Source organism: Palaemon carinicauda, chromosome 42 (assembly GCF_036898095.1).
Source record: "Palaemon carinicauda isolate YSFRI2023 chromosome 42, ASM3689809v2, whole genome shotgun sequence".
Lineage (NCBI taxonomy): Eukaryota > Metazoa > Arthropoda > Malacostraca > Decapoda > Palaemonidae > Palaemon > Palaemon carinicauda.
In genome coordinates this window covers 39,644,127-39,671,206 of record NC_090766.1, presented here as the reverse complement: position 1 = coordinate 39,671,206, position 27,080 = coordinate 39,644,127, and the positions used below count along the sequence as shown (strand labels likewise).

Sequence of the window (27,080 nt, the reverse complement as noted above, 5' to 3'; positions counted from 1 at the left end):
GTGAGGTATAGAGGACTCAAGTTTTTTTCATGCTATTACAAGAAATAAGAGGTAATTGTTTATATTAATTGAGGTATAGAATCTTTAATTAGTGAGGTATAGAGGACACAAATTCATTTCATGCTCTTACAAGATATAATAGGCATTGTTTTTGATTAATTGAGGTATAGAATCTTTAATTAGTGAGGTATAGAGGACACAAGTTCATTTCATGCTCTTACAAGATATAATAGGTATTGTTTTTGATTAATTGAGGTTTAGAATCTTTAATTAGTGAGGTATAGAGGACACAAGTTCATTTCATGCTCTTACAAGATATAATAGGTATTGTTTTTGATTAATTGAGGTTTAGAATCTTTAATTAGTGAGGTATAGAGGACACAAGTTCTTTTCATACTCTTACAAGATATAAAAGGTATTTGTTTTGATTAATCGAGGTATAGAATCTTTAATTAGTGAGGTATAGAGGACACAAGTTCTTTTCATACTCTTACAAGATATAAAAAGGTAATTGTATAGATTAATCGAGGTATAGAATCTCTAATTAGTGAGGTATAGAGGACTCAAGTTCATTTCATGCTCTTACAAGATATAATAGGTATTGTTTTTTATTAATTGAGGTATAGAATCTTTAATTAGTGAGGTATAGAGGACACAAGTTCTTTTCATACTCTTACAAGATATAGAAGGTATTTGTTTTGATTAATTGAGGTATAGGATCTTTAATTAGTGAGGTATAGAGGACTCAAGTTCTTTTCATGCTATTACAAGATATAAAAGGTAATTGTATATATTAATTGAGGTATAGAATCTTTAATTAGTGAGGTATAGAGGACACAAGTTCATTTCATGGTCTTACAAGATATAATAGGTATTGTTTTTTTATTAATTGAGGTATAGAGTCTTTAATTAGTGAGGTATAGAGGACTCAAGTTCTTTTCATGCTATTACAAGATATAAAAGGTAATTGTATAGATTAATTGAGGTATAGAATCTTTAATTAGTGAGGTATAGAGGACACAAGTTCTTTTCATACTCTTACAAGATATAAAAGGTATTTGTTTTGATTAATTGAGGTATAGAATCTTTAATTAGTGAGGTATAGAGGACACAAGTTCTTTTCATACTCTTACAATATATAAAAAGGTAATTGTATAGATTAGTAGAGGTATAGAATCTTTAATTAGTGAGGTATAGAGGACACAAGTTCTTTTCATACTCTTACAAGATATAAAAAGGTAATTGTATAGATTAATCGAGGTATAGAATCTTTAATTAGTGAGGTATAGAGGACACAAGTTCTTTTCATACTCTTACAAGATATAATAGGTAATTGTTTTTTGATTAATTGAGGTATAGGATCTTTAATTAGTGAGGTATAGAGGACACAAGTTCTTTTCATACTCTTACAAGATATAAAAGGTATTGTTTTGATTAATTGAGGTATAGGATCTTTAATTAGTGAGGTATAGAGGACTCAAGTTCTTTTCATGCTATTACAAGATATAAAAGGTAATTGTATAGATTAATTGAGGTATAGAATCTTTAATTAGTGAGGTATAGAGGACACAAGTTCTTTTCATACTCTTACAAGATATAAAAGGTAATTTGTTTTGATTAATTGAGGTATAGGATCTTTAATTAGTGAGGTATAGAGGACTCAAGTTCTTTTCATACTCTTACAAGATATAAAAAGGTAATTGTATAGATTAATAGAGGTATAGAATCTTTAATTAGTGAGGTATAGAGGACACAAGTTCTTTTCATACTCTTACAAGATATAAAAAGGTAATTGTATAGATTAATCGAGGTATAGAATCTTTAATTAGTGAGGTATAGAGGACACAAGTTCATTTCATGCTCCTACAAGATATAATAGGTAATTTTTTTTGATTAATTGAGGTATAGGATCTTTAATTAGTGAGGTATAGAGGACACAAGTTCTTTTCATACTCTTACAAGATATAAAAAGGTAATTGTATAGATTAATCGAGGTATAGAATCTTTAATTAGTGAGGTATAGAGGACTCAAGTTCTTTTCATACTCTTACAAGATATAAAAAGGTAATTGTATAGATTAATCGAGGTATAGAATCTTTAATTAGTGAGGTATAGAGGACACAAGTTCTTTTCATACTCTTACAAGATATAAAGGTAATTTTTTTTTAGATTAATCGAGGTATAGATCTTTAATTAGTGAGGTATAGAGGACACAAGTTCTTTTCATACTCTTACAAGATATAAAAAGGTAATTGTATAGATTAATCGAGGTATAGATCTTTAATTAGTGAGGTATAGAGGACTTAAGTTCTTTTCATACTCTTACAAGATATAAAAAGGTAATTGTATAGATTAATTGAGGTATAGAATCTTTAATTAGTGAGGTATAGAGGACTCAAGTTCTTTTCATACTCTTACAAGATATAAAAAGGTAATTGTATAGATTAATTGAGGTATAGAATCTTTAATTAGTGAGGTATAGAGGACATCAAGTTCTTTTCATACTCTTACAAGATATAAAAAGGTAATTTTATAGATTAATCGAGGTATAGAATCTTTAATTAGTGAGGTATAGAGGACACTAGTTCATTTCATGCTCTTACAAGATATAACAGGTATTGTTTTTGATTTATTGAGGTATAGAATCTTTAATTAGTGAGGTATAGAGGACACTAGTTCATTTCATGCTCTTACAAGATATAACAGGTATTGTTTTTCGATTAATTGAGGTATAGAATCTTTAATTAGTGAGGTATAGAGGACACAAGTTCATTTTATGCTCTTGCAAGATATAACCGGTATTGTTTTTGAATTATTGAGGTATAGAATCTTTAATTAGTGAGGTATAGAGGACACAAGTTCATTTCTTGCTCTTACAAGATATAATAGGTAATTGTATAGATGAATTGAGGTATAGAATCTTTAATTAGTGAGGTATAGAGGACACAAGTTCATTTCTTGCTCTTACAAGATATAATAGGTATTGTTTTTGATTAATTGAGGTATAGAATCTTTAATTAGTGAGGTACAGAGGACACAAGTTCATTTCATGCTCTTACAAGATATAAAAGGTATTGTTTTTGATTAATTGAGGTATAGAATCTTTAATTAGTGAGGTACAGAGGACACAAGTTCATTTCATGCTCTTACAAGATATAATAGGTACTGTTTTTGATTAATTGAGGTATAGAATCTTTAATTAGTGAGGTATAGAGGACACAAGTTCTTTTCATACTCTTACAAGATATAAAATGTAATTGTATAGATTAATCGAGGTATAGAATCTTTAATTAGTGAGGTATAGAGGACTCAAGTTTTTTTCATACTCTTACAAGATATAATAGGTATTGTTTTTGATTAATTGAGGTATAGAATCTTTAATTAGTGAGGTATAGAGGACACAAGTTCATTTCATGCTCTTACAAGATATAATAGGCATTGTTTTTGATTAATTGAGGTATAGAATTTTAATTAGTGAGGTATAGAGGACACAAGTTCTTTTCATACTCTTACAAGATATAAAAGGTATTTGTTTTGATTAATCGAGGTATAGAATCTTTAATTAGTGAGGTATAGAGGACTCAAGTTTTTTTCATACTCTTACAAGATATAAAAAGGTAATTGTATAGATTAATCGAGGTATAGAATCTCTAATTAGTGAGGTATAGAGGACTCAAGTTCATTTCATGCTCTTAAAAGATATAATAGGTATTGTTTTTTATTAATTGAGGTATAGAATCTTTAATTAGTGAGGTACAGAGGACACAAGTTCTTTTCATACTCTTACAAGAAATAAAAGGTAATTGTTTTGATTAATTGAGGTATAGAATCTTTAATTAGTGAGGTATAGAGGACACAAGTTCTTTTCATACTCTTACAAGATATAAAAGGTATTTGTTTTGATTAATCGAGGTATAGAATCTTTAATTAGTGAGGTATAGAGGACACAAGTTCTTTTCATACTCTTACAAGATATAAAAAGGTAATTGTATAGATTAATCGAGGTATAGAATCTCTAATTAGTGAGGTATAGAGGACTCAAGTTCATTTCATGCTCTTAAAAGATATAATAGGTATTGTTATTTATTAATTGAGGTATAGAATCTTTAATTAGTGAGGTATAGAGGACACAAGTTCTTTTCATACTCTTACAAGATATAAAAAGGTAATTGTATAGATTAATCGAGGTATAGAATCTCTAATTAGTGAGGTATAGAGGACTCAAGTTCATTTCATGCTCTTACAAGATATAATAGGTATTGTTTTTTATTAATTGAGGTATAGAATCTTTAATTAGTGAGGTATAGAGGACACAAGTTCTTTTCATGCTATTACAAGAAATAAAAGGTAATTGTATATATTAATTGAGGTATAGAATCTTTAATTAGTGAGGTATAGAGGACACAAGTTCATTTCATGCTCTTACAAGATATAATAGGTATTGTTTTTTTATTAATTGAGGTATAGAGTCTTTAATTAGTGAGGTATAGAGGACTCAAGTTCTTTTCATGCTATTACAAGATATAAAAGGTAATTGTATAGATTAATTGAGGCATAGAATCTTTAATTAGTGAGGTATAGAGGACTCAAGTTCTTTTCATACTCTTACAATATATATAAAAAGGTAATTGTATAGATTAGTAGAGGTATAGAATCTTTAATTAGTGAGGTATAGAGGACACAAGTTCTTTTCATACCCTTACAAGATATAATAGGTATTGATTTTGATTAATTGAGGTATAGAATCTTTAATTAGTGAGGTATAGAGGACACAAGTTCTTTTCATACTCTTACAAGATATAAAAAGGTAATTGTATAGATTAATCGAGGTATAGAATCTTTAATTAGTGAGGTATAGAGGACTCAAGTTCTTTTCATACTCTTACAAGATATAAAAGGTATTTGTATTTATTAATTGAGGTGTAGAATCTTTAATTAGTGAGGTATAGAGGACACAAATGTGCATTGCTGTAGCTGTACTCCTTCCCCGATTTCTGAGACGCGTCGGGGTCGTTCGCGACCGAGTTTACCCTTCTAAGGTAGTTTGCATAATTATCAAAGTTATTACGTATTATGAAATTGTCGTAGAATGGTGCAACTTGTATAGGTTATCAGTTGTGGAAAGTCTTGGTGGATTGTTTGGCTACCATGTGCATGATTTTTTTTTTAGTTAAAATGTCGTTCATCACCACGATGACCATTTTACCGCGAGTGCCCCTTTTTCATTTTTTTTCATTTTTTTGCCAAGTCATTTTTCCGTAAGATATTGCCAAATAGGGTCGTAAAACTTTTGCTTGTTTAGTGTTGGAAAGTGTGTCTAGATGATCTGGCTACCCATGCATGACTTTGTTTTTGTCAGATACGACGTAGTTATTGGTTTATTGAGTATTTAACTGTGGTTACCAATTTCTGTTTTTTTTCAATATTTGTAAAAATTACTACGTAGTAAGGAATTGCCGTATATTATTGATTTTTTTTTCATGTTTGTGTTAGAAAGTGTGCCTTGATGGTTGGGCTAACACGTGCATGTCTTTTTTTTTATCTGAGATGCCGTATATTAGAATGTCAGGCATTTTACCGCGAGTGTTCCTTTTTCATTTTTTTTCATTTTTGTGCCAAGTCATTTTTCCGTAAGATATTGCGAAATAGTGTCGTAAAACTTTTGCTTTTTTAGTGTTGGAAAGTGTGTCTAGATGATCTGGCTACCCATGCGTGATTTTGTTTTTTTCAGATACGACGTAGTTATTGGTATATTGGGTATTTAACTGCGGTTGCCAATTTCTGTTTTTTTTTTCAATATTTGTAAAAATTTACTACCTAGTAAGGAATTGCCGTATATTATTGATTTTTTTTTCATGTTTGTGTTAGAAATTGTGCCTTGATGGTTGGGCTAACACGTGCATGTCTTTTTTTTTTTTTATCTGAGATGCCGCATATTAGAATGTTGGGCATTTTTCCGCGAGTGCCCCTTTTTATTTGTTTTGCATTTTTTTGCTTAGTCATGTTACCGTAAGGAATTGGCAAGTAGTGTCGCAAAACTTATATTTTTATAGTGTTGGAAAGTGTTTCTAGATGATCTGGCTACCCATGCCTATTTTTTTTAGCCAGATATGGCGTATATATAAGTATGTGTTCGATTTTCCTGTGATTGCCATTTTTTCGTTTTTTCCCATTTCTTTCAAAATTACTACGTACTAAGGAACTATCACAGAGTAATATTTCATTTATATGTTTATTTGTCGGAAAATGTGCCTTGGTGGTTTGCCTAGCACGTGGCTGAAATTTTTTTTTTCTGAAATGCCGTATATTAGAATGGCCATTTTTCCACGAGTGCCCCTTTTTATTTGTTTTGCATTTTTTTGCTTAGTCATGTTACCTTAAGGAATTGGCAAGTAGTGTCGCAAAACTTATAATTTTATAGTGTTGGAAAGTGTTTCTAGATGATCTGGCTACCCATGCCTATCTTCTTTTTTTAGCCAGATATGGCGTATATATAGGTATGTGTTCGATTTTCCTGTGATTGCCATTTTTTCGTTTTTTCCCATTTCTTTCAAAATTACTACGTACTAAGGAACTATCACAGAGTAATTATTCATTTAGATGTTTATTTGTCGGAAAATGTGCCTTGATGGTTTGCCTAGCACGTGGCTGAATTTTTTTTTTCTGAAATGCCGTATATTAGAATGTTAGCCATTTTTCCGCGAGTGCCCCTTTTTATTTGTTTTGCATTTTTTTGCTTAGTCATGTTACCGTAAGGAATTGGCAAGTAGTGTCGCAAAACTTATATTTTCATAGTGTTGGAAAGTGTTTCTAGAGGATCTGGCTACCCATGCCTATCTTTTTTTTAGCCAGATATGGCGTATATATAGGTATGTGTTCGATTTTCCGGTGATTGCCATTTTTTCGTTTTTTCCCAATTCTTTCAAAATTACTACGTACTAAGGAACTATCACAGAGTAATGATTCCTCTAGATGTTTATTTGTCGGAAAATTTTGTTTAATTTTTTTTTTGATTGAATATCATCAATTTTTTTTAGCTAAAATATTATATTGTTTTACATTTTTTTTTCGATTTTATTTCCCTTCAAAAAAATTTTTTTGGGTCAGAATTTTAATTTTATAGTCGTAAAATAATCGTCAATTATCCAGCAACCCACCATACAATTTTTATGCATATCCAATAATAATTAGATTAGTAAATAACACCTTGAAATTGACATACCCTTCCTACATTTCAAGTGGCAGATTAGGGAGTCTGAGTCAGTGTGGTTGGCGGCCATTTTGTGGACATATCCGAAGCGTAAGCTGCCCTATCTATATATATTCTTGTTCCCTATAGAATTTGTGATAATTTGGTATATTTTTACCTGCATAAATATCATATTATATATTAAATATATGTATTTTTTTACGAAATTTCTAAGTACTCAAAAAATTACCTTTAGATATGGCCCCTGATATAAATGTAATTTACAAAATAATGAAGATTTTTTTACATATTTCTATTTTAGGATAACATATGTTTATTCCCTAAAAAAATTAGCCACTTCCTATTTCATTTGGGTACCCAAAAAAATTCATGAAATTTGGACAAATTTCTTTGGCCAAAAAAAGTTACCCTTTTTTTCTCATTTCAGATCTTCACCTCCATGGGTCTGACTTCATCCAAAATACATCAAGATGTGTCCTAAACATTCAAGAATCAATTCCTAAAAGGAATTGTGTATATATGTATAAACTTTTTTTTTATGAATTTTTATGTCAGGTCTTTTTTTTCTACTTAATTTTTTAAAATATTTATAATAAATAGTTTTTCTGCAGATGAGTAGTATTTATCTTTAGAGTTGTTTTAAGCATTCATTGAAGTTTTTTTTTGGCAAAAGAAAAAAGGAGGTTACTGCAAAAACTGATTTTTCAAGAATTTTATTTGGTGTCGGGGTCGTTCGCGTCCGAGTATACCCTTAAAGGGGTGTCCGAGGAGCGTACCTATCCAGGGTTTATAGAATCTTTAATTAGTGAGGTATAGAGGACACAAGTTCATTTCATGCTCTTACAAGATATAATAGGTATTGTTTTTGATTAATTGAGGTTTAGAATCTTTAATTAGTGAGGTATAGAGGACACAAGTTCTTTTCATACTCTTACAAGATATAAAAGGTATTTGTTTTGATTAATCGAGGTATAGAATCTTTAATTAGTGAGGTATAGAGGACACAAGTTCTTTTCATACTCTTACAAGATATAAAAAGGTAATTGTATAGATTAATCGAGGTATAGAATCTCTAATTAGTGAGGTATAGAGGACTCAAGTTCATTTCATGCTCTTAAAAGATATAATAGGTATTGTTTTTTATTAATTGAGGTATAGAATCTTTAATTAGTGAGGTATAGAGGACACAAGTTCTTTTCATGCTCTTACAAGATATAAAAGGTATTTGTTTTGATTAATTGAGGTATAGAATCTTTAATTAGTGAGGTATAGAGGACTCAAGTTCTTTTCATGCTATTACAAGATATAAAAGGTAATTGTATAGATTAATTGAGGCATAGAATCTTTAATTAGTGAGGTATAGAGGACTCAAGTTCTTTTCATACTCTTACAATATATAAAAAGGTAATTGTATAGATTAGTAGAGGTATAGAATCTTTAATTAGTGAGGTATAGAGGACACAAGTTCTTTTCATACTCTTACAAGATATAATAGGTATTGTTTTTGATTAATTGAGGTATAGAATCTTTATTTAGTGAGGTATAGAGGACTCAAGTTCTTTTCATACTCTTACAATATATAAAAAGGTAATTGTATAGAATAATCGAGGTATAGAATCTTTAATTAGTGAGGTATAGAGGACTCAAGTTCTTTTCATACTCTTACAAGATATAAAAGGTATTTGTATTTATTAATTGAGGTGTAGAATCTTTAATTAGTGAGGTATAGAGGACACAAGTTCATTTCATGCTCCTACAAGATATAATAGGTATTTTTTTTTTTGATTAATTGAGGTATAGGATCTTTAATTAGTGAGGTATAGAGGACACAAGTTCTTTTCATACTCTTGCAAGATATAAAAAGGTAATTGTATAGATTAATCGAGGTATAGAATCTTTAATTAGTGAGGTATAGAGGACTCAAGTTCTTTTCATACTCTTACAAGATATAAAAAGGTAATTGTATAGATTAATCGAGGTATAGAATCTTTAATTAGTGAGGTATAGAGGACTCAAGTTCTTTTCATACTCTTACAAGATATAAAAAGGTAATTGTATAGATTAATCGAGGTATAGAATTTTTAATTAGTGAGGTATAGAGGACTCAAGTTCTTTTCATACTCTTACAAGATATAAAAAGCTAATTGTATAGATTAATCGAGGTATAGAATCTTTAATTAGTGAGGTATAGAGGACTCAAGTTCTTTTCATACTCTTACAAGATATAAAAAGGTAATTGTATAGATTAATCGAGGTATATAATCTCTAATTAGTGAGGTATAGAGGACTCAAGTTCATTTCATGCTCTTACAAGATATAATAGGTATTGTTTTTGATTAATCGAGGTATAGAATCTTTAATTAGTGAGGTATAGAGGACACAAGTTCTTTTCATACTCTTACAAGATATAAAAAGGTAATTGTATAGATTAATCGAGGTATAGAATCTTTAATTAGTGAGGTATAGAGGACTCAAGTTCTTTTCATACTCTTACAAGATATAAAAAGGTAATTGTATAGATTAATCGAGGTATAGAATCTCTAATTAGTGAGGTATAGAGGACTCAAGTTCTTTTCATACTCTTACAAGATATAAAAAGGTAATTGTATAGATTAATCGAGGTATAGAATCTCTAATTAGTGAGGTATAGAGGACTCAAGTTCTTTTCATACTCTTACAAGATATAAAAAGGTAATTGTATAGATTAATTGAAGTATAGAATCTTTAATTAGTGAGGTATAGAGGACACAACTTCATTTCATGCTCTTACAAGATATAACAGGTATTTGTTTCAATTAATTGCGGCATAGAATCTTTAATTAGTGAGGTACAGAGGACACAAGTTCATTTCATGCTCTTACAAGATATAAAAAGGTAATTGTATAGATTAATCGAGGTATAGAATCTTTAATTAGTGAGGTATAGAGGACACAAGTTCTTTTCATACTCTTACAAGATATAAAAAGGTAATTGTATAGATTAATCTAGGTATAGAATCTCTAATTAGTGAGGTATAGAGGACACAAGTTCATTTCATGCTCTTACAAGATATAATAGGTTTTGTTTTTGATTAATTGAGGTATAGAATCTTTAATTAGTGAGGTATAGAGGACACAAGTTCTTTTCATACTCTTACAAGATATGAAAAGGTAATTGTATAGATTAATCGAAGTATAGAATCTTTAATTAGTGAGGTATAGAGGACTCAAGTTCATTTCATGCTCTTACAAGATATAATAGGTATTGTTTTTGATTAATTGAGGTATAGAATCTTTAATTAGTGAGGTATAGAGGACTCAAGTTCTTTTCATGCTATTACAAGATATAAAAGGTAATTGTATGAATTAATTGAGGTATAGAATCTTTAATTAGTGAGATATAGAGGATACAAGTTCTTTCCATACTCTTAAAAGATATAAAAGGTAATTGTATAGATTAATTGAGGTATAGAATCTTTAATTAGTGAGGTATAGAGGACACAAATTATTTTCATACTCTTACAAGATATAAAAAGGTAATTGTATAGATTAATCGAGGTATAGAATCTTTAATTAGTGAGGTATAGAAGACACAAGTTAATTTCTTGCTCTTACAAGATATAATAGGCATTGTTGGTGATTATTTGAGGTATAGAATCTTTAATTAGTGAGGTATAGAGGACACAAGTTCTTTTCATACTCTTACAAGATATAAAAGGTAATTGTATTGTGAAGAATTTTCTTCACTCTTCTTCTTTTAATTGTATTTTTAGCTCTCTTCTACTAATACGATAGCTATCCCTTAAACATTCTCTCCTACATCCAATTTTCTTTAACGAAACATAGAAAGTACTATTCTAAACTTAAACTTGTTGACAGTGGCGCACGCCATGCTCGTGACGTCACAGCGTAGATACGCACAATAGAGGGCCTCAGTGTAACCACGGCGTATGTTGGTTCTTTTCTTGAACTACGTGGGTCGAGATTAAAATTCTGAACTGAATTTTAAATATAAATTTCAATACTGCTGAATTAATGCATCTTATATTTCTCAATACCAATTAAGGTTTGTTAATTTTAAGATGTATGCCCATCGCACCAGTCCATTGCTAATTAATCATTTTAAATCTTAATTTTTAGCAAGCCAGAATAGGTAGGATTATTGTATATATAAACTCCCTTAGAGCAGCAAGATTTCTCTAAAGTATTTAGTACAAAATCCTGCCTCCTCTGCACTCCTTGCAACAATACATTGCCCTGTCCTGAAGTCCCGATATGGCACCCCCAATGGATTACCGTGCGTATCATGACCGTCACTTGTTTGGCAAGGTGAAGCCAGGTGATCTCTTCGACCTTAGCGTCGACCCCATTCATCAAGAAGCTGTCGTGACCGACTGACCGGCCCGGTCAGTAGTTAATCCGTGCACTTCTGGCTCACCCCCATCCCCCTCTCTCCCAAAACTCGACTCGCAAAAGATTGCTGCCGTTCGGAGAGATTGAGAAGAAGAGGACCCTGGTGTACCTAGTTGCAGCCAAAGTGAGAATTTTTGGGGTGAGCCAGGCAAGAGTGCAAGGTGCCATTTAGTGCGACGTCCAGGTCAACAGCTATCACTGGCATAGGACTAATCTTAAAGGAGTGCAGGTACTACATCAATGGCCATTTAGTTTTCCCCCATTTTTTCTTAGCTTAGGCTAATTTTAACTTTATAGGGAACCTGGCTTTTACACTATTCGGACTGTGTGCGGTGGGATTGTGTGTATATATTTTTTCTATACAATTTTTTGCCTTTTGAGACTAACACAGTCTCTGGGTCACATGGGCCACGTGTCCGACCCCATTTTGATTTTTAATTATTGTAGACCACGCGTCTAATCAACTATTTTTCATTATTTGAATTGCATTTCTTATGATTCCATTTTGTCTTTGTTAAGATGTCCGTTTCTTTGATGTAAATTTGTGAATAAATCAATATTAGGTTAATTAAACCTCTTTAGTATTTTTTGCTCCCTTATTTATTCAATGTTTAAACTGGAAATATTTGAAGAGTAAGTCTATAGGTGGTAACAGCGAGAAACTTTGCATTAATATATTTGCTTCGAAGGTAAAGATCCTCATCTTTAAACTTTTAAACTACTTTACATCACTGCTCCCATTTTGGATTTTGTCTTAATTACATTAACGTAAAATAACTGTCCAGCATTTCATTGGGGTAGCTGGGACGGAGCCGGAACAGAGCCTGAGAACGAGATGACTATAGACCTGACAAAGCTAGAGTAGGCCATAAATTATTGATATTTCTACGTGTGGAGTACTCCGGCCTCTGGACAGTAAAATTTCCCCCTTTTGTATTTAAGAGTGATAGTTAGTGAATTGTGACAGTAAAGGATTAACAGGGTGTTTGTGCCCCGAGAGTAAGTGCTCATATCCTCCCCTGTTGAACTTTATGTAACTGTTATAAGGAGACTTTCCCGGACTAAGTTCCCACTCAGAACACACCATAAAAAATTCTCCATGTATAGATTAATTAAGGTGTAGAATCTTTAATTAGTGAGGTATAAGGGACACAAGTTCATTTCATGCTCTTAAAAGATATAATAGGTTTTGTTTTTGATTAATTGAGGTATAGAATCTTTTAAGTAGTGAGGTATAGAGGACACAAATTCTTTACATACTCTTACAAGATATAAAAGGTAATTGTATAGATTAATTGCGGTATAGAATCATTAATTAGTGAGGTATAGAGGACACAAGTTCGTTTCATGCTCTTACAAGATATAAAAGGTAATTGTATAGATTAATTGAGGTATAGAATCTTTAATTAATGAGATATAGAGGACACAAGTTCGTTTCATGCTCTTACAAGATATAATGGGTATTGTTTTTGATTAATTGAGGTATAGAATCTTTAATTAGTGAGGTATAGAGGACACAAGTTCTTTTCACACACTTACAAGATATAAAAGGTAATTGTATAGATTAATTGAGGTATAGAATCTTTAATTAGTGAGGTATAGAGGACACAATCTCTTTTCATTCTCTTGAAAGATATAATAGGTATGTATTTTGATTACTTGAAGTATAGAATCTTTAATTAGTGAGGTATAGAGGACACAAGTTCTTTTCATACTCTTACAGGATGCAAAAGGTAATTGTATAGATTTATTGAGGTATAGAATCTTTGATTACTGAGGTATAAAGGACACAAGTTCTTTTCACACTCTTACAAGATATAAAAGGTAATTCTAAAGATTAATTGAGGTATAGAATCTTTAATTAGTGAGGTATAGAGGACACAAGTTCTTTTCACACTCTTACAGGATATAAAAGGTAATTGTATAGATTTATTGAGGTATAGAATCTTTGATTAGTGAGGTATAAAGGAGACAAGTTCTTTTCACACTCTTACAGGATATAAAAGGTAATTGTAAAGATTAATTGAGGTATAGAATCTTTAATTAGTGAGGTAGAGAGGACACAAGTTCGTTTGATACTCTTACAATATATAAAAGGTAATTGTATAGATTAATTGAGGTATAGAATCTTTAATTAGTGAGGTATAGAAGACACAAGTTTATTTTGTACTCTTAAAAGATATAGTTACTGAGTTCATTTAGTTGAAGTATAGAATCTTTTATTTGTGAGGTATAGAGGACACAAGTGTATATATGATAAGTCTTGAAAATGATTCTTTGTTTTAACAAGCAGTTGTAGCAAAAATTAAGGTATAGGTTCTTTATTGGTAAGTATTATAAGAAATTAAATTTTCATGGCAAGCATCTTTTAAATATTTTCTTATTCAAAACAGCCAAATTCATCATGTAAGTAGTTTTGCAAATGCTGGAGATTGATTGTTTTACACGAATTTTCATGCGTGGTTCAAAATCTCCAAATTTTGAATACCCCAAAAATTTAGGAAAATTAAGATTTAACCATTTGAACTCTCAAACTTTCATTATATAAAAATAAACTTCAAAGTCATATTAAATAAACTGGCTAACAAACTTTCAAACTTTCATTTATATAAAAATAATCTTCAGTCATATTAAACTGGTCAACAGTGTTGTAGTATTTGTTTGTTCCTATACAAAGACATATTGTCCTTTAATGGTATGATTTTGCAAGCCAGAGCAACCCTCACTTTGGCTACACAACACTCTGTACACACACTCTGTGCTGGCTCTTATCTTTGCTGTATTGATCTTCTTTTTCAGATTCTATGTTTTGCTGATGGAGACACGATTGGATATATGGGTGTACCCTTGGAAACCTGGCTGTAAATCTATTTGGTTTATAAGCAAATGTGGATCCTTATCATATTTGTAATTTTGGCAGGGGCATAACATTGTAGTCATCCCCTTATGACAAGTTTAGGTTGTGACCTCTGCGGTAAGTATAGTTAGAAAAGAACAGAGATAAGTCGGGAATTCTTCGGCTTTAGGCTTGGCAACACCTAATCTGATGCTGAAGAAACACTTTTGCTTCCTTTTCTCCTTCAGGAGATCGAAGCCGACTCCATGCCAGTTGGCTTCCTTTAGGTTCAGTTCCTATGGAAAATTTCACGAGGGCGAAGACTTCTATGCTTGGGTAAAGCTTTGAAGGGAGTTAAAATACCACTTTCCCCTATTGTACGCCTTTTATTGTATGGTACTGCCTTAAGACATGTGCTGAGATCTGGACCTACGGAATGTGTAGTCTTTCTCTGGTATTAATGGCATCCTGCGGGCTTATTAGCTTCTGAGAGGTCAGCCAGAACTTTAAAGACTTCATTTGTAGTGCCTTCCTCTTCAGCTGTTCCACCCACAGAGGAGTTGAGAGACTTTTCCAGAAGCTCTGATCCCTGTTCACCAATTTCTACCCATTAACATCTGTCAACACACACACACACACACACACACACACACACACACACACAACTTCCAAAGCACTGAGAGATATCCTGGCACACGAATCTTCCAGGCACAGGAATCTTCCACCACACCTGGACTGGTGTATGTTGCAAAATTTTTCTTATAGACATGTCTTAAAACTCTCATCTTCCCATGCAAAAGTAATATCTTACTGTACATTACAAGATCTTCAAAAAATTCCACGAGTATCCATAACAGGTGATGTCCCAAGGCTGCTCATACAAGCATAGAGATGCCTCGTCACGTTAACGCAATGTTCAACAAAGTTAATTTTCACCCAGGGGACATGCACTTGCTTGACAAACTTGCATGTTGTTTAGTGCCAGGCTCTCTTGTTCACCATTCAGAGGCTATGGCAACTAGTACCTCTTGGCCTCTGAGGACATGAGAGCCAGGGGCAGTATGGTCTCTGAATGAGATTTTTTTCCTCTCCACTATGGAGTATTACCACGGTATTATTCTCTGTCTGGTTCGCAAATATTACAAAGGGAACAGACATCCACCGATGTGTTATCCTCCCCACTCATCACAGGGGAGCAGTCCTGGGACACCGTTGACCCTACAGCACCCAGCACTGGTCATGTAATATCAGAAGCAGAGAATTCATTGTCTGGTTGCAAGGTCCTTGCTCTCCTGTAAGAATTAAACACCCTCAAAGAACTACCACGGCACCCATCAAAGTAGGCATGACAAACATTGATCTCTTATTCACCTAACCCCCAAGGGTCTAAACTCGCTCTTGAATTACCTTGGCTGGTTCTTACTTGAGGAGCTCATGATGGGGGCAATTCGGGTATCCAGTCCAAGGAATTTTATGCTCCAGATGTTTAAACATGATATTTTTCTCCATGCTTGTTTCACAACAGAGGATCTACATTGCAAAAGAATGGGACCCATTTCCTTGGGATTCCTATCTATGAAAATGTAGCAGCAGTGACATCTGACATCAGGGCCCTTGGCAGGGAGATGCCACTATGAGAACACATTGTTCTTGGCCCTTAAGTCTGATGCCATGAAATCTGCTTCTGGGGCTAGCCTCCAAGGAACAGTCTGGGTCTACCATTGGTCAAGGACAGTCTTGTAATTATCCAAGACAAATGATTTGCTTCCTGAGATGTAAGTATAGTACACGGACTTTCTCCCAGGCACAAAAATGGCGAGGTTCTTCACTTTGCAGTGTCCTAACCATTTGGGCCAAATGAGTTTTTTGATGAAAGTCTCAGGATGACCCTGGTGGCTCCCAAGTGGCCACTTATCAAATGGCATCCGAATTTGCTGATGCCGAGCAAACTAGCCCAATGGCCCAACCTCCTCTCTTGGCCTCCTTGCAGAGTTACAACTGTGGCATCCCTTGCGTTTACTGGGTGGCGACTATTCAACATCTGGAGGTGTACGGCTTTTCACAAGGCACTACTCAGGATGTCTGGGTATCGGTATAGATCCTCCGCTGCTATATGTCAAGGGGAGTTGGCCATCTTTTTCAACTGGTTTCATAAGAGATACTTCTCCGGTCAGAGCCTCAATGACGTTGATTGCTGATTTTTCTACCTAAATTGGTAGATACTGCTCTCTTTTATCTCCTTGATAAAAAGCTATCGCAAAGCCTTGAGCCAGGTTTTCAGATTGAAGGGCTTATACTCTTCCTAAAGGAGCCACATGCTTACTATGATGAAACTTGAACATCTGGCATTTCCTTGCTGTAACTTAATTAACTTATGTTGTGATCTTCAGTGTATTTGGTCATTAGTATAATCTCCAACCAAATGAATTTTACATAGGTAAACATCTAGCTATTAACTTTTTTCAAGCTAAAAGAAAATTATTTGAAATTTTAACCAATGACTGTTAACATTTTAATGTTGTGATCTTCAGTGTATTGGGTGACTAGTGATATCACCAACCAAATAGATTTTACATAGGTAAACATCTAGCTATTAACTTTTTTCAAACTAAAAGAAAGTTTAAAATTTTCACCAATGATTGATAATATTTTTGAAGATTTTTTTTTTTTTTTTCAGGACTCCAGGTTAGTCCCTCTTCATCTCATCAATACCTGGAACTAGTGGTGATCTGAATGACCTGCTTCTCTGGCGTTTGAAGGTACCACCTGAAAAGAACTTAGAACTTGGCACTGACAGCTTGACGCACCATAGAAACTTCCACAGCAGCAGAATGGCGAAGATGATTTTATTTCGACATGGCTTCGTGAAACAATCAGATGTGCCTTCCCTACAATCAGCAGTAAAATGAAGGGCCATCCTGAGTTTTCGCACATGGTCATGGTTATTGGATCCGGCTTAGTCATTGTGATGAGCCGGGCCGTCGCGAGTGTTTTGAAAGCAGTCTGGAATTGCCAGATTTTCACTATCCACTATCTATGGGATTACTGTATACCCATATATCCTTGGAAACTTTACCCTAGGACCAGTGTTAGTTACTGACCAAATACTGATTGCCTAGCTGTCTCGTAGGACTAAAAGTATTTAATCAAAGATACCAGTTGTGACATAAAACTAGAACAAGAGGTAAGAGAGAGTGAATTTTTCTCTTTTCCTTCTTTGGTTGTAGCAGTTGTAATGTAGCGACATGTGATGGAATAGATGCTAGATGCAGGTTATCGTCACAGCAAAGTTTGTTTTAAAGTATCTTTTCCATCCTCCCAGACAGGGAGGGGAAGACAAACCCATTTCTTTTTAATGACCATACATTTAGACCTTTGGGAACCGGTATATGTTCTTCCATGACCGCCTACTTTTCTCCTGTTGGGGACTTAGTCATTTGGATGGTGATGGGAGATTTACACAGGAGGTAGCATTAACATATCCCGGGTTAGTATAAGTCTTTGGTTATACAGTAGGAACTTCCTCTCTCCTAAGGATAGGTTTCTTATTAAAGGATGATGGTTTGTTCATTGTAGGAACAATTTGGAAATTTTAAAATTAGTATTTTTCCCAACTACGGTATACAAACCAGAGGTAACTTCTTAAGATAAACTGCATACCTCGACCACCCTGCAAGTCCCCAGTTAAGGTCTGTAATGGTTGCAGAGTTATAAGAAATTTAAGTTGCTTTAAAATGGGTGGTTTTTCGTTTGTCTCCGTAAGTCAGCCATATGTTAGATTAGGTACTTTGGTTTCACCAGTATGTCTACTCTGTTAGTTTAAGTTAGTTGTTAGATAAAAATTTTTCATGAGTGCAAGGTCAGTGATTCTCTCTGCCAAGCATTTTGCACCAAGCAGATACATTTAAATAGCTTTGCATATTTTCTAATCACTCAAATTCATTTTTGATGGAATTGGTTCTTGTGTCATACCAGTATTTTTAATCTCGTCTACACAATTTAATTTTGGGATTCTCTCTCTCTCTAGCTCCAAAGGGAGGCTTTTAATTTTGGTGCCCTCTTGAAATTGGAGTTAAATGGCTACTTCTGTGTGTTCATTTATGTACCCTTCTCATGTTTAAGTTTGTTGTGTATTTCCTATCATTACTAAGTATTATTTCACTTTTCACTAGTCTAAAGTAATCTTTCATTACTGGATATCTTTAGTTAAATAGTATGAAAATCAGGTATAATATCTATTTTATAGAAATTGGGTATTATAAACTTAATTTTAATGACCTTTTCCTTCACTGCTCTGAAGTAAAGATAAAGTTAGGCTGGGAAATACATGTAACTATAATTGAAATTACATTGGCAGTTATAGTTGCCAGCAAGGAATAAGGGAAAGGGGATCGTAATGTTCTTTTTTCAATAGGTAGGACTGAACCCTCGAACTTGAGTAGCTTGGTTAATATAATGGAACTTGGGCATCTGGCATTTACTTGTAACTTACTCGATATGTTGTGATAATCAATGTATAGCATTACTAATAATTTCTTATAAAAAACTAGTATATTAAGAGCCAACCCAATTAATTTTACATAGGTAAACATCTAGATAGATATTAACTTTTTTCACACAAAGAAAATGAGCAATTTTAATATTCTAACCTATGACTTTTGTACATACTTTTTAATTATCTATGGTTTCTTTCATGACTCCAGGTTAGTCCCTCTCCATCTCTTCTCTATGTGAGGCAACTAATGGTGATTGGGATTGGAATGTCCTGGCACTACCTTTAAAGAACGTGGTACTGAAGGCTGGAGCACCATGGAGACTTCCTCAGGCATCAGAACGGCCAAGATGATGAAATCCAAGAACTAGGTTTCATTCTGGCTTCATGAGAATCGGACATGCCTACCCTGCAACCAGCTAGGAGATTGAAGCACCATCCAGGGTATGAGCACATGAAATCAACGATATCAGATTCACTCAAGTCTTCAGGAAGAAACACTGTCGTGAGTGTTTTGAAAGTAGTGTCTGGAAGCGTTAAAAAAAAAAAAAAAAAAAACTTCTTGCTCTCTGTGGGAGTGTACCCGTAAGTCCTTGGAGACTACCATACAGCCGGTGATAGTTAATAACCACATTTTAAAAGCCTAGCCCCCTCATAAGACAAAAAGCATTCAAGACATAAAGGTAGAATCAGAGGTAAGAATTTCTGGCCTTTTTCTTTTCCTCCCTTGGATTGTAGCCGTTGTACATTTATGTAGTCTACCAGGAGGTAGATGCAGTAAAGCTTCACAATAAAGTAACTTAATTTTACAGCTAAGTTTGTATTGATGTATCCCCTCTGTTCTTCCAGGCGATGAAAAAGAAAGAGTATATGCAAACCCATTTCTCATAAGTGACCATACATTTAGAAGACATCCGCATCTTTACATATTGTTCCATGACCGCTTACCATTCTCCCGTTAGGGACTGAGCCATAACACCTGAATTGGACTTTTTGTGTGTTTGTGCAATTCCTAAGCTTCTTTTTAATCTTATCTACCTAATTTGCTGAAGGGATTCACTCTCTAGCTCCAAGTGAGATGCTTTCAATTTTGATGTGTCACTCTTAAAATTGGAGTGAATAGCTATTACAATGTATCCAGTTATGTATCCTTTTCATGTTTACGTTTACTGTGGATTTGCCATCCCTACTAAGTATTCCACATTAAAATGGTCAATGTAATTTTTCATTAACAAATACCATTAGTTTAATGCTAAGAAAATTGGGTATAATTTCTATTTTCTAGAAATTGGGTATTAAAATCTAACAGAGGCCCATTGCGTCAATAGATATAAGAGGAGGTGATGAAGTAAAGACAGAGTTAGAATGGGAAAAACCATGAAATTGATAAAAAAAAAGTTGCATTTGCAATGTTAGTTGCCAGCAATGGATAAAGGAAGGTGGATCGAAGTTTTGTTTTCCATAGGTAGGCCTAAATTCTTGGTTGTGTATTGGTTACACTAGTTGGCCTACTCTTTTGACCAAAGTTGTTCTCTGCTTACTGATGTCCCTTTAACAAGCTGGGGTGTAGTATTGTAATATAGGCCAAAGAAGAATAGTTTATGCTTTACACTGGTTTATGTAGTCTCTACACCTTAGCTTCTTTAATAGCTCTCCCACACATTTTTTTCTTGCAAGTATCCTGTCCCAGACTAAATCGAAGATGAAAGCTTTAGCATGGCTTTAGTTTTTCATGAAAAAAAAACCTCTTTAGTTTGAAAGATAGTTATTGTGTCAAATTTCCATAGATGTGATGATGGTATCCTTTTTGTTAAAATCTTAACATCTTGGAGACTTATTGAGCATTTTCGCTAAGTCAAAATTATAAAACTGACAAAGACTCATTTCCAAGTAGGCTGGATTAACTTGGACATATCAGTTTACAGAACACGCTTATTTTGACTTCATAGGCTTCAGATCATAAATACCTGACCAAAATTTTGGTAATTTTTCCTTGAGCAATCTCTTCACTGTTTGGACTTTGGTTAGTGTAATGAAGCCACTTCGTTAATGTTGTGAAACTTGAGGAACTGGCATTTTCTTGTTGTAATTTTGATTATAGACTTAAAAAATTGTGATAATCAATGATCAGGTAACTAATAATTTTATTTCAGAAAAAATATATTTAGACCCAACCAAATTAACTTTTTCATACTAAAATAAAATGAGAAATTTCAACTAATGACTTTGTACATACTTAATTACAGTTTCTTTCAGGACTCCAGGTATGCCCTTTCGATCTCTTCTCTACAAGAAGCTACTGATGGTGATTAAGGTGACCTGTTTCTGTCCCTTGAAGGCACTACGGCTTTTGGGCACTACATGAAAAGATCTTGGCACTGAAGGTTGCAGCACCATAGAGACTAACTCTGGCACTGGAATGGTGCAAATGGGGAAATTCAAGAACACGACTTTGTCCTGGTTTCATGAAACCATCACACTCGCCTACCCTGCAATTAGCTATAAGTTGGAAGGACCATCCAAAGTGGCACATTAAGTTATGGGTTTTGCATCCACCTAGCCTTCAGGAAGAACCTTTTAATCGTGAGTGTTTTGAAAGGAGCATCTGGAAACTCCAAGCAACCGTCACTGCCTGCTGGGGGATTATACCGATAAAACCTTGGAAACTTGACCATTGGACCTGTGATTGTTACTAAGCAGTAAATATCTAGTAGAACTAGAAGCATTTACTCAAAGAAAGTGGTTGTGACAAAACTAAATGAGAGGTAAGAATGTATCTTTTCTCTTCCTTCTTAACCTCCCTTGGGATGTAGCAGTTGCATCATTATGTGCTGTATGGTGGACCAGATGCTAGATGCATTTAAGCTTCACAAAGAGTAGTAACTTTTTAAATCTATTTTAAGTATCTGCCCTCCACCCTCCCAGACGAGGAGGAGGAAAGATGGGATATATGCAAACCCATTTCTCTTAAATGATCATACATTAAGACATCAGTACTGGCATATGGTTCTTCCATGGCTGCCAATCATTCTCCTGTTAGGGACCGAGCCTAACACCTGTGACATCTTGATACTAGTCATTTGGAAGATAATGGGGTCTATATTTTCTCTCCTATACAGTACCCAAGAGCCTTAATATTTTCCAGGTGATTTTAACCAGCCAGTTTAGTTATAGAATAGTTTGTGTTTTGCACTGATATATGTAGCAACTATGCCTTGGTTTCTTTCATAGCTTTCTCCCAGTCAATTTTTCCCGTAAGAGTAATGTCCCAGACTGAACTGGATAAAAGATCGTGCATGGATTTGGCTTGTCTCTGAAAGAAATCTCTTCCACTTGATGGAAGAGTAATTTTGCCCAAATTTCCGTGGATGTGTAAGAATATTCTGTTCGTTAAAATATTAACATCATTGGTGCTTGTTAAGCATTTCTCTCAAAAAGACTGACCTTAAAACCTGTTGCTTCAAATTATGCTGCATTGTGATCTGATAATCTTACTGAAAAGCTTACAAAACATGCTCATTTTGGCTTAATAGGCTTCGGATCACTAAGTGCCTGACCAAATTTTGGCCAATTTGGTCCTGAGCAATGAATGTGGTACCACCACTGATCCAACTTGGTCAGTGTAAAATGGACTTGATTAATGTGATGATATTGAAGCCTCTGGTATGCACTTGTTGCAACTTAGACTTGATATGTTGTGATAATCAGTATATCAGGTTTTTAGTAATATCTTTTGAAAAGTAATTAAGAATCAACCACTTCAGTTCTACATGGTCAAATCACCGAATATTAACACTCTTTAAGCTTATATAACTAAAATGAAAAGATTATAATTTTACGCAATGACTAAATATTTTATGAATTAACAATTTACTGTTTCAGACTTTATTTTTAACATTAGAACCATTTTATAGCAAAATATTTCAGAGATTGAAAACTGTCTTCTGCAATTATAATATTTTGTCCACAGTAAGAACTCAAAAGCTTCACCAGGAAGTAACTTTTAACATCACTAATGCAAATGAATGAGATGAAAAATAGTTTAATTCTTTTCATTATATTTTCTCTGGTAATTTTTTGGGTAGTTATCTCAAAATTGTCTATCAAACTACTTTTTCTAGTAATAACCCTGGTGAAAATGTGTGCTATGCATCTCTAATTATATAGGAAAATGTAGGACGTTACATATTTTTTAACCTTTATTAAATAATGCATAATTTAATTGGTAAAAACCACCTCCATAATTTTAAAAAAATCAGGATTGCTTAAATTTGAAATACTATTTTTATTTATATCACCATTATAACAATGTATAAGGAAGGAATGATGCATACTACATTCTTGTACATTTTATGTAGATATACAAAATAAATATTTATATAAAAATTCCCTGTTAATTTACCAAAAGTAGGATTTCTGAAACAGTTTGAATAAGCAGGTTTTAATATGTAAATTATTTCCAGATTGAAAAATTCAGTTCTTCAATCAAACATAAGATGGAATCTTTAGCATCCGTACATATAGAAGAGTTTGACAGAAAAATTTACCACTGGAAGATGAAAGGCTTGTCAAAAAAAAAATTATATATTACAATTGGCATATATACAGCATGTAAGTGACATTTCCAACTGCTTTCAGCTCTTGCGACGAATAGTAGAAAAATCTGTGTATGTTGTAAAACTAGAAGAAAAACTCAATGGCAGGTAACTAAAAAAGAAATCTTAGCAACGATCATGAAATTCTTGGCTGGATACAACATTAGGATTCATCACTACCGATGTCCATCTAAATAGAGGTTAAAATTTCTCGGCAAGGTTACATAAATAGCCTACATCTGGAAAATGGATTCCTTGATATCAGAAATTTGAAAGCCATAAATCTTGACAAATTCTTAGCATTGGAATGATATCTAAACGCTGGTTTTGGCAGCTAAATACAGAAGGGGGATACTTGAAGCAGAAATGTAAATGATGGACAGCTGGATTGATCAGAGTTTTCAATAGTAGTTTTATTGCAGCGGCTAAGTTGCAGCTTACCAGCTGCAACTTAGCCCCTAAACATTGTTGCAACATCTGTAGAAATGTAGCACATTTTGAAGATTGGCTACTGCAACTTAAACCATCTGAAGAGTTGGAGGCTTCAACTATACCATCTGAAGAATAAGGTGCTCCAACTGGTGCTGTCTGAAGAAGTGGCTGCTCCAACTGGTGCTGTCTGAAGAAGTGGCTGCTCCAACTGGTGCTGTCTGAAGAAGTGGCTGCTCCAACTGGTGCCGTCTGAAGAAGTGGCTGCTCCAACTGGTGCCGTCTGAAGAAGTGGCTGCTCCAACTGGTGCCGTCTGAAGAAGTGGCTGCTCCAACTGGTGCCGTCTGAAGAAGTGGCTGCTCCAGCTGGTGCCGTCTGAAGAAGTGGCTGCTCCAGCTGGTGCCGTCTGAAGAAGTGGCTGCTCCAGCTGGTGCCATCTGAAGAAGTGGCTGCTCCAGCTGGTGCCGTCTGAAGAAGTGGCTGCTCCAGCTGGTGCCGTCTGAAGAAGTGGCCGCTCCTGAACTGGTGCCGTCTGAAGAAGTGGCCGCTCCTGAACTGGTGCCGTCTGAAGAAGTGACCGCTCCTGAACTGGTGCCGTCTGAAGAAATCGCCGCTCCTGAACTGGTGCCGTCTGAAGAAATGTCCGCTCCTGAACTGGTGCCGTCTGAAGAAATGTCCGCTCCTGAACTGGTGCCGTCTGAAGAAATGTCCGCTCCTGAACTGGTGCCGTCTGAAGAAATGGCCGCTCCTGAACTGGTGCCGTCTGAAGAAATGGCCGCTCCTGAACTGGTGCCGTCTGAAGAAATGGCCGCTCCTGAACTGGTGCAGTCTGAAGAAATGGTCGCTCATGAACTGGTGCAGTCTGAAGAAATGGCCGCTCCTGAACTGGTGCCGTCTGAAGAAATGTCCTGAACTGGTGCCGTCTGAAGAAATGGTTGCTCCTTAACTGATGCCGTCTGAAGAAATGGCGGCTTACCTGGTGCCGTCTGAAGAAATGGCCGCTCCTTACCTGGTGCCGTCTGAAGAAATGGCCGCTCCTTAACTGGTGCCGTCTGAAGAATTGGCCGCTCCTTAACTGGTGCCGTCTGAAGAATTGGCCGCTCCTTAACTGGTGCCGTCTGAAGAATTGGCCACTCAAACTGCTGCCGTCTGGAAAATTGGCTGCACCAACTGGTGCCGTTTGAAGAATTGGGCGCTCCAACTGGTGGCGTCTGAAGAATTGGGTACTCCTGCCGTCTGAAAAATTGGCTGCTCCAACTGGTGCCGTCTGAAGAAGTGGCTGACTCAACGGGTGCCGTCTGAAGAAGTGGCTGCCTCAACGGGTGCCGTCTGAAGAAGTGCTTGCTCCAACGGGTGCCGTCTGAAGAATTGGCTGCTCCAACGGGTGCCGTCTGAAAAATTGGCTGCTCAAAATGGTGCCGTCTGAATAAATGGCTGCTTAAAATGGTGCCGTCTTTAGAATTGGCTGCTCCAACTGGTGCCGTCTGAAGAAGTGGCTGGGCAAAATGGTCCCATCTGGAGAATTTGGTGCACAAACTGGTGCCGTCTGAAGAATTAGCTGCTCAAAATAGTGCCATCTGAAAAATTGGCGCCCTCTGAAGAATTGGCTGCTCAAAATGGTGCCGTCTGAAGAATTGGGTGCACAAACTGGTGCCGTCTGAAGAAGTGGCTGCTCCAACTGGTGCCGTCTGAAGAAGTGGCTGCTCCAACTGGTGCCGTCTGAAGAAGTGGCTGCTCCAACTGGTGCCGTCTGAAGAAGTGGCAGCTCCAACTGGTGCCGTCTGAAGAAGTGGCTGCTCCAACTGGTGCCATCTGAAGAAGTGGCTGCTCCAACTGGTGCCGTCTGAAGAAGTGGCTGCTCCAACTGGTGCCGTCTTTAGAATTGGATGGTCAAAATGGATCTGTCTGAAGAATTAGGTGCACAAACTGGTGCCTTCTGAAAAATTGGCTGCACAAACTGGTGGCGTCTGAAAAAGTGGCTGCTCTAAATGGTGCCGTCTGAAGAAGTGGCTGCTCAAATTAGTGCCATCTGAAGAATTGGCTGCTCCAACTGGTGCCGTCTGAAGAATTGGGTGCACAAACTGGTGCTGTTTGAAAAATTGGGGGCTCAAAATGGTGTCGTCTGAAAAATTTGCGCCCTCTGAAGAATTGGCTGCTCAAAATGGTGCCATCTGAAGAATTTGGTGCTCAAACTGGTGCCTTCTGAAGAACTGGCTGCTCTAACTGGTGCCGTCTGAAGAAATAGGTGTTCAAAATGGTACCATCTGAAAAATTGGCGCCCTCTGAAGAATTGGCTGCTCAAAATGGTGCCGTCTAAAGAATTGGGTGCACAAACTGGTGCCGTCTGAAGAAGTGGCAGCTCCAACTGGTGCCGTCTGAAGAAGTGGCTGCTCCAACTGGTGCCGTCTGAAGAAGAGGCTACTCTAAATGTCATCTGAAAAAGTGACTGCGCAAAATGGTGCCGTCTGAAGAATTGAGTGCACAAAACGGTGCCGTCTGAAGAATTGAGTGCACAAAACGGTGCCGTCTGAAGAATTGGGTGCACAAAACGGTGCCGTCTGAAGAATTGGGTGCACAAAACGGTGCCGTCTGAAGAATTGGGTGCACAAAACAGTGCCGTCTAAGAATTGGGTGCACAAACTGGTGCCGTCTGAAAAAGTCGCTGCTCTAAATGGTGCTGTCTGAAGAAGTGACTACTCTAAATGATGCCGTCTGAAGAAGTGGCTGCTCTAAATTAGTGCCGTCTGAAGAATTGGCTGCTCCAACTGGTGCCATCTTAAGAAATGGCTTCTATAAATGGTGCCGTCTGAAGAAGTGGCTGCCCAAAATGGTCCTGTCTGAAGAATTGGGTGCACAAACTGGTACTGTCTGAAGAATTGGGTGCTCAAAATGGTGTCGTCTGAAAAATTTGCACCCTCTGAATAATTGGCTGCTCAAAATGGTGCCATCTGAAGAATTTGGTGCTCAAACTGGTGCCTTCTGAAAAACTGGCTGCTCTAACTGGTGCCGTCTGAAGAATTGGCTGCTCAAACTGGTGCTGTCTGAAGAATTGGCTGCTCAAACTGGTGCCGTCTGAAGAATTGGCTGCTCAAACTGGTGCCGTCTGAAGAATTGGCTGCTCAAACT

The 27,080-nt window shown here is 35.5% G+C and overlaps 1 long non-coding RNA gene across 2 annotated transcripts in view; it reads left to right on the top strand.

Annotated features, from left to right (window-relative positions):
- The window catches only part of LOC137632766 (uncharacterized), a 39,636-nt gene extending 15,198 nt beyond the window's left edge, over positions 1-24,438 (top strand). Inside the window, exons 2-5 of one of the 2 annotated variants that reach the window (XR_011042119.1) lie at positions 17,115-17,621; positions 19,141-19,624; positions 21,186-21,694; positions 23,393-24,438. This is a non-coding gene — a long non-coding RNA (uncharacterized lncRNA). Of the gene's footprint in view, positions 1-17,114; positions 17,622-19,140; positions 19,625-21,185; positions 23,214-23,392 lie in introns of those variants that run through there. The other variant, XR_011042118.1, reaches the window with a different exon arrangement.
- The last annotated feature ends 2,642 nt before the right edge of the window (positions 24,439-27,080 follow it).